This window comes from Ranitomeya variabilis, chromosome 4, assembly GCF_051348905.1.
Source record: "Ranitomeya variabilis isolate aRanVar5 chromosome 4, aRanVar5.hap1, whole genome shotgun sequence".
In the NCBI taxonomy this organism is placed as follows: Eukaryota; Metazoa; Chordata; class Amphibia; order Anura; family Dendrobatidae; genus Ranitomeya; species Ranitomeya variabilis.
The window spans coordinates 412,508,631-412,518,008 of record NC_135235.1 but is presented as its reverse complement, the minus strand read 5'-3'; positions in this window follow the sequence as shown (position 1 = coordinate 412,518,008).

Genomic DNA, 9,378 nt, shown 5'->3' with positions numbered 1-9,378 from the left:
CACTCAGGGACTGGAGTAACCTTTCTGTCCTCAAAAATACAACCACACAACCACTTTACATTAATTTGGGTCGGTGTAGCCATGACTTTTTCATGATTACTTCATCTCGTTGCAGAAAATGCTCAAGGCACTATGTTGCCTTTCAGAGATTCCAACTGTGTACGTAACCCAAGCTGAGAAATCTTCTAACTCTCCCTGAGTGAACTCTTCACTACCTCCTTTCCTTTGACACAGTCTCTTTCCCTCAATTATTGGGTAGACACTTGAAGAAAATTTAATCTCAACAGTTAAGGATTACATATTTCTCCACATTACTCTCTTTACTAGAACAGACCACATATTTGTTCACCTATCTTTACTACCTAACATCCGCTATCTCTATCCTAACTACCCATTGGTCAGACCATTCCTCAATTCTAGAAAACTGCTCATTGCATACACACCCATATACTTTCAGCTGGACCCTCAATGATGCTTTGCTCTTTTACCTAGAAGTCTTTCAGAAACTGGGAAATCACTTAGAGGAATACTCTCTCTCTAAACCAACCTAGCGCGACTTTGCTGATTTGATTTTATTTTTCTCCCTTTGGGAGGCTCAAAAAGCAGTCCTGATAGGTGTTTGCATTCAGGAGCTAACCACAAAAAAAAAGTTGGCCAAGATGGTAAAATTGGAGGGTAAATTGTTGCTCCATGAATCCTAGTTGCAAAACTCCCACTCTCCTTTGCACTACCAAGATCTTACCCATTTGCAGACCACATTAAATTTATGCCTCACTGAAAATGCAGACCGTGCTCTACATTGGTCACAACAATGCTTTCATACCCTCAAAAATAAAAAAAATACTCCCATGTTGCTCGACGCTTGAATTGCTTACCCCTGCTCGACACTTGAATTGCCTACCCCTACCATGTGCATTTATATGTTAACACACAAACTGGTATTACAACTAACCAGAAACATGTAGTCCAGGAATTCCAAAGACACCTTGTAAAGCTATATGGTGATCTTTCCTCATGCAATGAACACACAATTAACTTTTTCCCTGGCACGTTAGAAATAAGCAATTACTTTTAGCATGAGCCTTTACCTTAACTAGTTATTTTAACTCCTTAAATGGATGTACACCTGTTGTAGCTGCCCTCATGGTTTCAATAACTGATACCTAACCCAAATTGAATTATTGACATAGGTCCAAAATAAGGTATAATCCAACCTCAAAAATCTGTATTCATACACAGAATCTCCAAGCACTGTTAGCGGAGAAATATAGAGGCTTAGACATAAATAAAATCCATTTTTTTTATTATTATTATTTTATATAGCACCATTGATTCCAAGGTGCTGTACATAAGGAGTTACATCAAAATACAAATATCACTTAAAGTAAACAAAACTAACAATGACAGACTGGAACAGAGGGAGGAGGACCCTGCCCTTGTGGGCTTACATTCTACAGGATAATGGGGAAGGAGACAGTAGGTCGGGGGTTGCAGTAGCTCCGATGGTGTTGAGGTGGCCGTGTGGTCATTACAGGTTGTAAGCTTTCTTGAAGAGGTGGGTTTTCAGGTTTCTTTTGAAGGATCCAAAAGTGGTGGATAACCGGACATGTTGGGGCACAGAATTCCATACCCATAGGATAGGGGATAACTTCCCAATCGCCAGGGGGTCCACTTGTTGGGGCCTCAAACAATCCCAATAAATGTAGTGCATGAATGGGGCAGTGGTCGATTGAACATGAGCACATTTGTTCCATTCATTCTTAATAGGACCACTGAGAAGGTAGCCGCGCACTTCGCTTGGTTGGTCTTTGGCACTCATATTCAGAATGAATTAAGGGAATTGATCACCATTCCATTCCAGTTCTCGTGATCACTAGGGGTCCCTTACAAATTGAAATTAAAAATATATCTAATGGATTTTGTAAATATCAAAATCTATCCATTTTACCTCCATTCTCTTGATACCCTTGACTCCTCTTCCTCCATAATAAGATGCATCCACAGTTGGCCACTTTTTCTTTGGTAGGCCATCCTCATCATCAGATTTCTGAATAAATTGTCATTATGTTAATAAAAGGGGGGTTGTGTATAAAATTCAAACATAGGGATTACAATGAGGTAGAACAGCACACAATATCTAATAAAACCGGGGGCTTAGCAGCACTGAGCAAACTAGGTTTCCAAAAAGTTAAAGTAAGAGCAATGTGCCTGGGTAACAGTATCCTTTATTAAATGTAGCCTGAAAGATGCAATGTGCTGTGCTATAAGCAAAGTTATAAAGGCAAGTGCCTATATATTTAAAAGAATGCTGCAAAGCAATCACATAGGTCTAAATGTACATACAACAGTGTGCACCCGGCTTATGGTACCGCAGTTACCACCCCGATTTTATTAAATATTTTGTACTGTTCTACCTCATTGTAATCCCTTTGTTTGAATACGCAACCCCCTTTTTTTAATGTAGTTGTTATTATTAAAATATTTGGATTTTATTTATGTCTGAGCCTCTATATTTCTCCAATAACAGTGTTTGGAGATATTGTGTATGAACTAAGACAAATTTAGACCAAATTTTATGGTTAAGCTATAGACCCTTATCATTGACCTTAAAAATTCTAGCTCAACACTGGTTTGGGTTACTTGATACATTGGGACCAGCTTGGCTTTGTACCGCATAGATAGGCCTGTTATACCATAAATCAGATTTTGCATCTGCTAAGTGCAAGCAACACGAACTCGATGCAATGTTTTTATCGCTTGATATAATAAAAAAAAAAGTATTTGACTCAGTCTTGGACCTGTTTGCGGTGCTGTGTAGATGGGGGTTTTCTGATCATTTCATGGCTTGGATTTATGCTGTAAACAGTCATCGAACGGCCAATGTATTCTAGAAGGGCATCTCCAACCACTTTTACTACTAAAAGAGACACCTGTCAAGGCTGCTTCCTTTCTCCATTGCCTTTTCTATTTGTTATTGAACCTCTAGCCATTGGCCTTCGTCTTGATCCAAGTGTGTGTGGTATTGAGGCAGTCTTTCACACAAACTATTTATGTTTGGGAACAATACCCCACTCTTCACCGCAAACTTCACTTACCACTCAGCTTTACATTTTATCCAAGTTTGAGTTAGCTTGCAGCCAAATCAATCTGTCAAAATCCCATGGCCTAACCATTTCCCTTTCTCTTGTAACAGAGTTGAAACCTCATTTCCCTTTCCAATGGACCTCCACTGCTTCTTTACCTAGACATCAAGTTGACTGCAAACCTTGAATCTCTCTATTTTACGAATTGCCTTCAAACACTACAGAAACTCCACTTTCTATTACTGCCTTAAAGGTGGCTTATATGTTCCTATCCTAGCTAAAAATAATTGAGTAGCTCAGCTGACCCTTGGATTTTACAAGTAAAAAATATTTTAAGCAGTGTGTTATCTGCCAACCCTCGAGTATTTGCATATGATTTTTCTGCACCAAAAATCAAACTTTTGCACATAACCTTAAGGTACCTTCACACTCAGCAACTTTACAACGAGAACGACAACGATCCGTGACGTTGCAGCGTCCTGGATAGCGATCTCGTTGTGTTTGACACGCAGCAGCTATCTGGATCCCGCTGTGATATTGCTGGTCGGAGCTAGAAGTCCAGAACTTTATTTGGTCGTCAGGTCGGCGTGTATCGTCATGTTTGACAGCAAAAGCAACGATGTCAGCAATGTTTTACATGGAGCTAACGACCTGTGAGAACGATAAGTGAGTCACCGTTATGTCACAGGATCGCTCCTGCATCGTTGTGGAGCTGCTGTGCTTGACGTCTCTACAGCGACCTAAACAGCGACGCTGCAGCGATCGGCTCGTTGTCTACATCGCTGCAGCGTCGCTGAGTGTGACGGTACCTTTAGTGTTGTAGCCGTCAGTGATCTGGATAGAGCTCATTGTACAGTATGGGAGGAGGTGATAAGCTTTGACCATCACCTATTGTGAATGACTGATGGGTGTTGTCAGTATATAGATGACACCTTTCACTGTAATACTGCCTGAAATAGGTGATTTTATCTCTACAGAACAGAAAGTGTCACTCTTATGAGGGCCAGGAGCTAAAGTGAAATCTACAAGATTTAATCTTTCCAAAATATAAATACTACAGTGGGGAAAAAAGTATTTAGTCAGCCACCAATTGTGCAAGTAATCCCACTTAAAAAGAAGAGAGGCCTGTTATTGACATCATAGGTAGACCACAACTGAGAGTCAAAATGAGAAAACAAATCCAGAAAATCACCTTGTCTAATTTGGCAAGCTTTATTTTGCAAATTATGGTGGAAAATAAGTATATGTCATTAACAAAAGTTCATCTCAATATTTTGTTATATATCCTTTGTTTGCAATGACAGTGGTTAAACATTTTCTGTAAGGGTACTGTCACACCGTGCAATTTTCGTCGCTACGACGGCACGATCCGTGACGTCGCAGCGTCGTATGAGTATCGCTCCAGCGTCGTAGACTGCGGTCACACTTTGCAATCACGGCGCTGGAGCGATGCCGAGGTTCACTGGTAACCAGGGTAAACATCGGGTTACTAAGCGCAGGGCCGTGCTTAGTAACCCGATGTTTACCGTGGTTACCAGCATAAAAGTAAAAAAAAACAAACCGTACATACTCACCATCTGATGTCTGTCAGGTCCCTTGCAGTCTGCTTCCCGCTCTGACTGAGTGCAGCCGTACAGTGAGAGCAGAGCGCAGCGGTGACGTCACCGCTGTGATCTGCTCTCACTTTCCGGCCGGCGCTCACAGTCAGAGCGGGAAGCAGACTGCAAGGGACCTGACAGACATCAGATGGTGAGTATGTACGGTTTTTTTTTTTTTTACTTTTACGCTGGTAACCACGGTAAACATCGGGTTACTAAGCGCGGCCCTGCGCTTAGTAACCCGATGTTTACCCTGGTTACCAGCGAACGGATTGCTGTCACACACAACGATCCAGCGATGACAGCGGGAGATCCAGCGACGAAAGAAAGTTTCAAACGATCTGCTACGACGTACGATTCTCAGCAGGGTCCCTGATCGCTGCTGCGTGTCAGACACTGCGATATCGTAACGATATCGCTAGAACGTCACGAATCGTACCGTCGTAGCGATCGTAATTGCACTGTGTGACAGTACCCTAAGTCTTCACAAGGTTTGCATACACTGTTGGTGGTATATTGGCCCATTCTTCCATGCAGATCTCCTCTAGAGCAGTGATGTTTGGGGTCTGTCGCTGGGCAACAAAGACTTTCAACTCCCTCCAAAGGTTTTCTATGGGGTTGAGATCTGGAGACTGGCTAGGCCACACCAGGATCTTCATATGCTTCTTACAAAGCCACTCCTTTGTTGCCCTGATGGTGTGCTTGGGATCATTATCGCGCCGAAAGACCCATGCACGTTTCATCTTCAATGCCCTTGCTGATGGAAGGAGGTTTGCAATCAAAATCTCACTATGCATGGCCTCATTCATTCTTTCATGTACACGGATCAGTCGTCCTGGTCCCTTTGCAGAGAAACTGCCCCAAAGCATGATGTTGCCACCCCCATGCTTCACAGTAGGTATAGTGTTCTTTGGATGCAACTCGGCATTCTGTCTCCTCCAAATATGACTAATTTTGTTTCTACCAAACAGTTCTACTTTGGTTTCACCTTACCATATGATATTCTCCCAGTACTGTTCTGGATAATCAAAATCCTCTCTAGCAACCTTCAGATGGGCCCAGACATGTACTGGCGTAAGCAGGGGGACGCGACTGGCACTGCAGGATCTCCGTTCCTGGCGGTGTAGTGTGTTACTGATAGTAGCCTTTATTACAGTGGTCCCAGCTCTATTCAGGTGAGTCACGAAGTCCCCCCATGTGGTTCTGGGATTTTTGCTCACCGATCTTGTGATCATTTTGACCCCACGAGGTGAGATCTTGCGTGGAACCCCAGATCGAGGGAGATTATCAGTGGTCTTGTATGTCTTCCATTTTCTTATTGTTGCTTCTGCAGTTGATTTCATCACACCAAGCGGTTTGCCTATTGCAGATTCAGTCTTCCCAGCCTGGTGCAGGTCTACAATTTTGTTTCTGGTGTCCTTCGATCGCTCTTTGGTCTTCACCATAGTGGACTTTGGAGTGTGACTGTTTGAGGTTATGGACAGGCTCTTAACCCCTTAATCCCATATGACGTACTATCCCGTCGAGGTGGGGTGGGCCTTAATTCCCACCGACGGGATAGTGCGTCATATGCGATCGGCCGCGCTCACGGGGGGAGCGTGGCCGATCGCGGCCCGTTGTCAGCTGACTATCACAGCTGACATCCGGCACTATGTGCAAGAGCGGTCACTGTGATCAAAGATGATCGCAGTGTTCCGGCGGTATAGGGAAGCATCGCGCAGGGAGGGGGCTCCCTGCGTGCTTCCGAGACTCTCGGAGCAACGCAATGTGATTCCTCCTATCCCTGCAGGCCCCGGATCCAAAATGGCCACGGAGCTGCATCTGGGTCCTGCAGGGATTACTTCCGGGTCCAGTGCAGGCGCTGATAAGCCTGCAGCGATGTAAGTCAGATCGCCGATCTGACAGTGCTGTGCAAACTGTCAGATCAGCAATCTGTGATGTCCCCCCTGGGACAAAGTAAAAAAAAAAAAATTCCACATGTGTAAAGAAAAAAAATATATATATATTATTCCCATAAATACATTTCTTTAAATAATAATAAAAAAAAAAAAAATACACATATTTAGTATCGCCGCGTCCGTAACGACCCAACCTATAAAACTGTCCTACTAGTTTACCCCTTCAGTGAACACCGTAAGAAAAAAAAAACGAGCCAAAAAACAACGCTTTATTATCATACCGCTGAACAAAAAGTGGAATAACACGCGATCAAAAAGATGGATATAAATAACCATGGTACCGCTGAAAACGTCATCTTGTCCCGCAAAAAAAAAGCCGCCATACAGCATCATAAGCAAAAAAATAAAAAAGTTATAGTCAGAATAAAGCGATGCCAAAATAATAATTTTTTCTATAAAATAGCTTTTATCGTATAAAAGCGCCAAAACATAAAAAAAATGATATAAATGAGAGATCGCTGTAATCGTACTGACCCGACGAATAAAACTGCTTTATCAATTTTACCAAACGTGGAACGGTACAAACGCCTCCCCGAAAAATTCATGAATAGCTGGTTTTTGGTCATTCTGCCTCACAAAAATCAGAATAAAAAGCGATCAAAAAATGTCATGTTCCCGAAAATGTTACCAATAAAAACGTCAACTCGTCCCGCAAAAAACAAGACCTCACATGACTCTGTGGACCAAAATATGGAAAAATTATAGGTCTCAAAATGTGGAGAATCAAAAACTTTTTTGCTATAAAAAGCGTCTTTTAGTGTGTGACAGCTGCCAATCATAAAAATCCGATATAAAAAAACGCTATAAAAGTAAATCAAACCCCCTTCATCACTCCCTTAGTTAGGGAAAAATAATAAAATTAAAAAAATGTATTTATTTCCATTTTCCCATTAGGATTAGGGCTAGGGTTGGGGTTAGTGTTGGGGCTAAAGTTAGGGTTAGGGTTTGGATTACATTTACGGTTGGGATTAGGGTTAGGGGTGTGGTTAGGGTTACCATTGGGATTAGGGTTAGGGGTGTGTTTGGATTAGGGTTTCGGGTAGAATTGGGGAGTTTCCACTGTTTAGGCACATCAGGGGCTCTCCAAACGCGACATGGCGTCCGATCTCAATTCCAGCCAATTCTGCGTTGAAAAAGTAAAACAGTGCTCCTTCCCTTCCGAGCTCTCCCGTGCGCCCAAACAGGGGTTTACCGTATCAGTGTACTCGGGACAAATTGGACAACAACTTTTGGGGTCCAAGTTCTCTTGTTATCCTTGGGAAAATAAAAATTTGGGGGTCTAAAAATCATTTTTGTGGGAAAAAAAAGATTTCTTATTTTCACGGCTCTGCGTTGTAAAATGCAGTGAAACACTTGGGGGTTCAAAGTTCTCACAACATATCTAGATAAGTTCCTTGGGAGGTGTAGTTTCCAATATGGGGTCACTTGTGGGGGGTTCTACTGTTTGGGTACATCAGGGGCTCTGCAAATGCAACGTGACGCCTGCAGACCAATCCATTTAAGTCTGCATTCCAAATGGCGCTCCTTCCCTTCCGAGCTCTGCCATGCACCCAAACAGTGGTTATCCCCCACATACGGGGTATCAGCGTACTCAGGACAAATTGGACAACAACTTTTGGTGTCCAATTTATCCTGTTACCCTTGTGAAAATACAAAACTGGGGGCTAAAAAATCATTTTTGTGAAAAAAAAAATAATTTTTATTTTCACGGCTCTGCGTTATAAACTGTAGTGAAACACTTGGGGGTTCAAAGCTCTCAAAACACATCTAGATAAGTTCCTTAGGGGGTCTACTTTCCAAAATGGTGTTACTTGTGGGGATTTTAATGTTTAGGCACATCAGGGGCTCTCCAAACGCGACATGGTGTCCCATCTCAATTCCAGTCAATTTTGCATTGAAAAGTCAAACGGCGCTCCTTCCCTTCCGAGCTCTGCCATGCGCCCAAACGGTGGTTTACCCCCACATATGGGGTATCGTCGTACTCAGGACAAATTGTACAACTTTTGGGGTCCATTTTCTCCTGTTACCCTTGGTAAAATAAAACAAATTGGAGCTGAAATAAATTTTGTGTGAAAAAAGTTAAATGTTCATTTTTATTTAAACATTCCAAAAATTCCTGTGAAACACCTGAAGGGTTAATAAACTTCTTGAATGTGGTTTTGAGCACCTTGAGGGGTGCAGTTTTTAGAATGGTGTCACACTTGGGTATTTTCTATCATATAGACCCCTCAAAATGACTTCAAATGAGATGTGGTCCCTAAAAAAAAAATGGTGTTGTAAAAATGAGAAATTGCTGGTCAACTTTTAACCCTTATAACTCCCTAACAAAAAAAAATTTTGGTTCCAAAATTGTGCTGATGTAAAGTAGACATGTGGGAAATGTTACTTAAGTATTTTGTGTGACATATCTCTGTGATTTAAGGGCATACAAATTCAAAGTTGGAAAATTGCAAAATTTTCTACATTTTCGCCAAATTTCCATTTTTTTCACAAATAAACGCAAGTTATATCGAATAAATTTTACCACTATCATGAAGTACAATATGTCACGAGAAAACAATGTCAGAATCGCCAAGATCCGTTGAAGCGTTCCAGAGTTATAACCTCATAAAGAGACTGGTCAGAATTGTAAAAATTGGCCCGGTCATTAACGTGCAAACCACCCACGGGGCTTAAGGGGTTAAAGAAGTTACAGGTTTGTGAGAGCCAGAAATCTTGCATGTTTTTAGGTGACCAAAT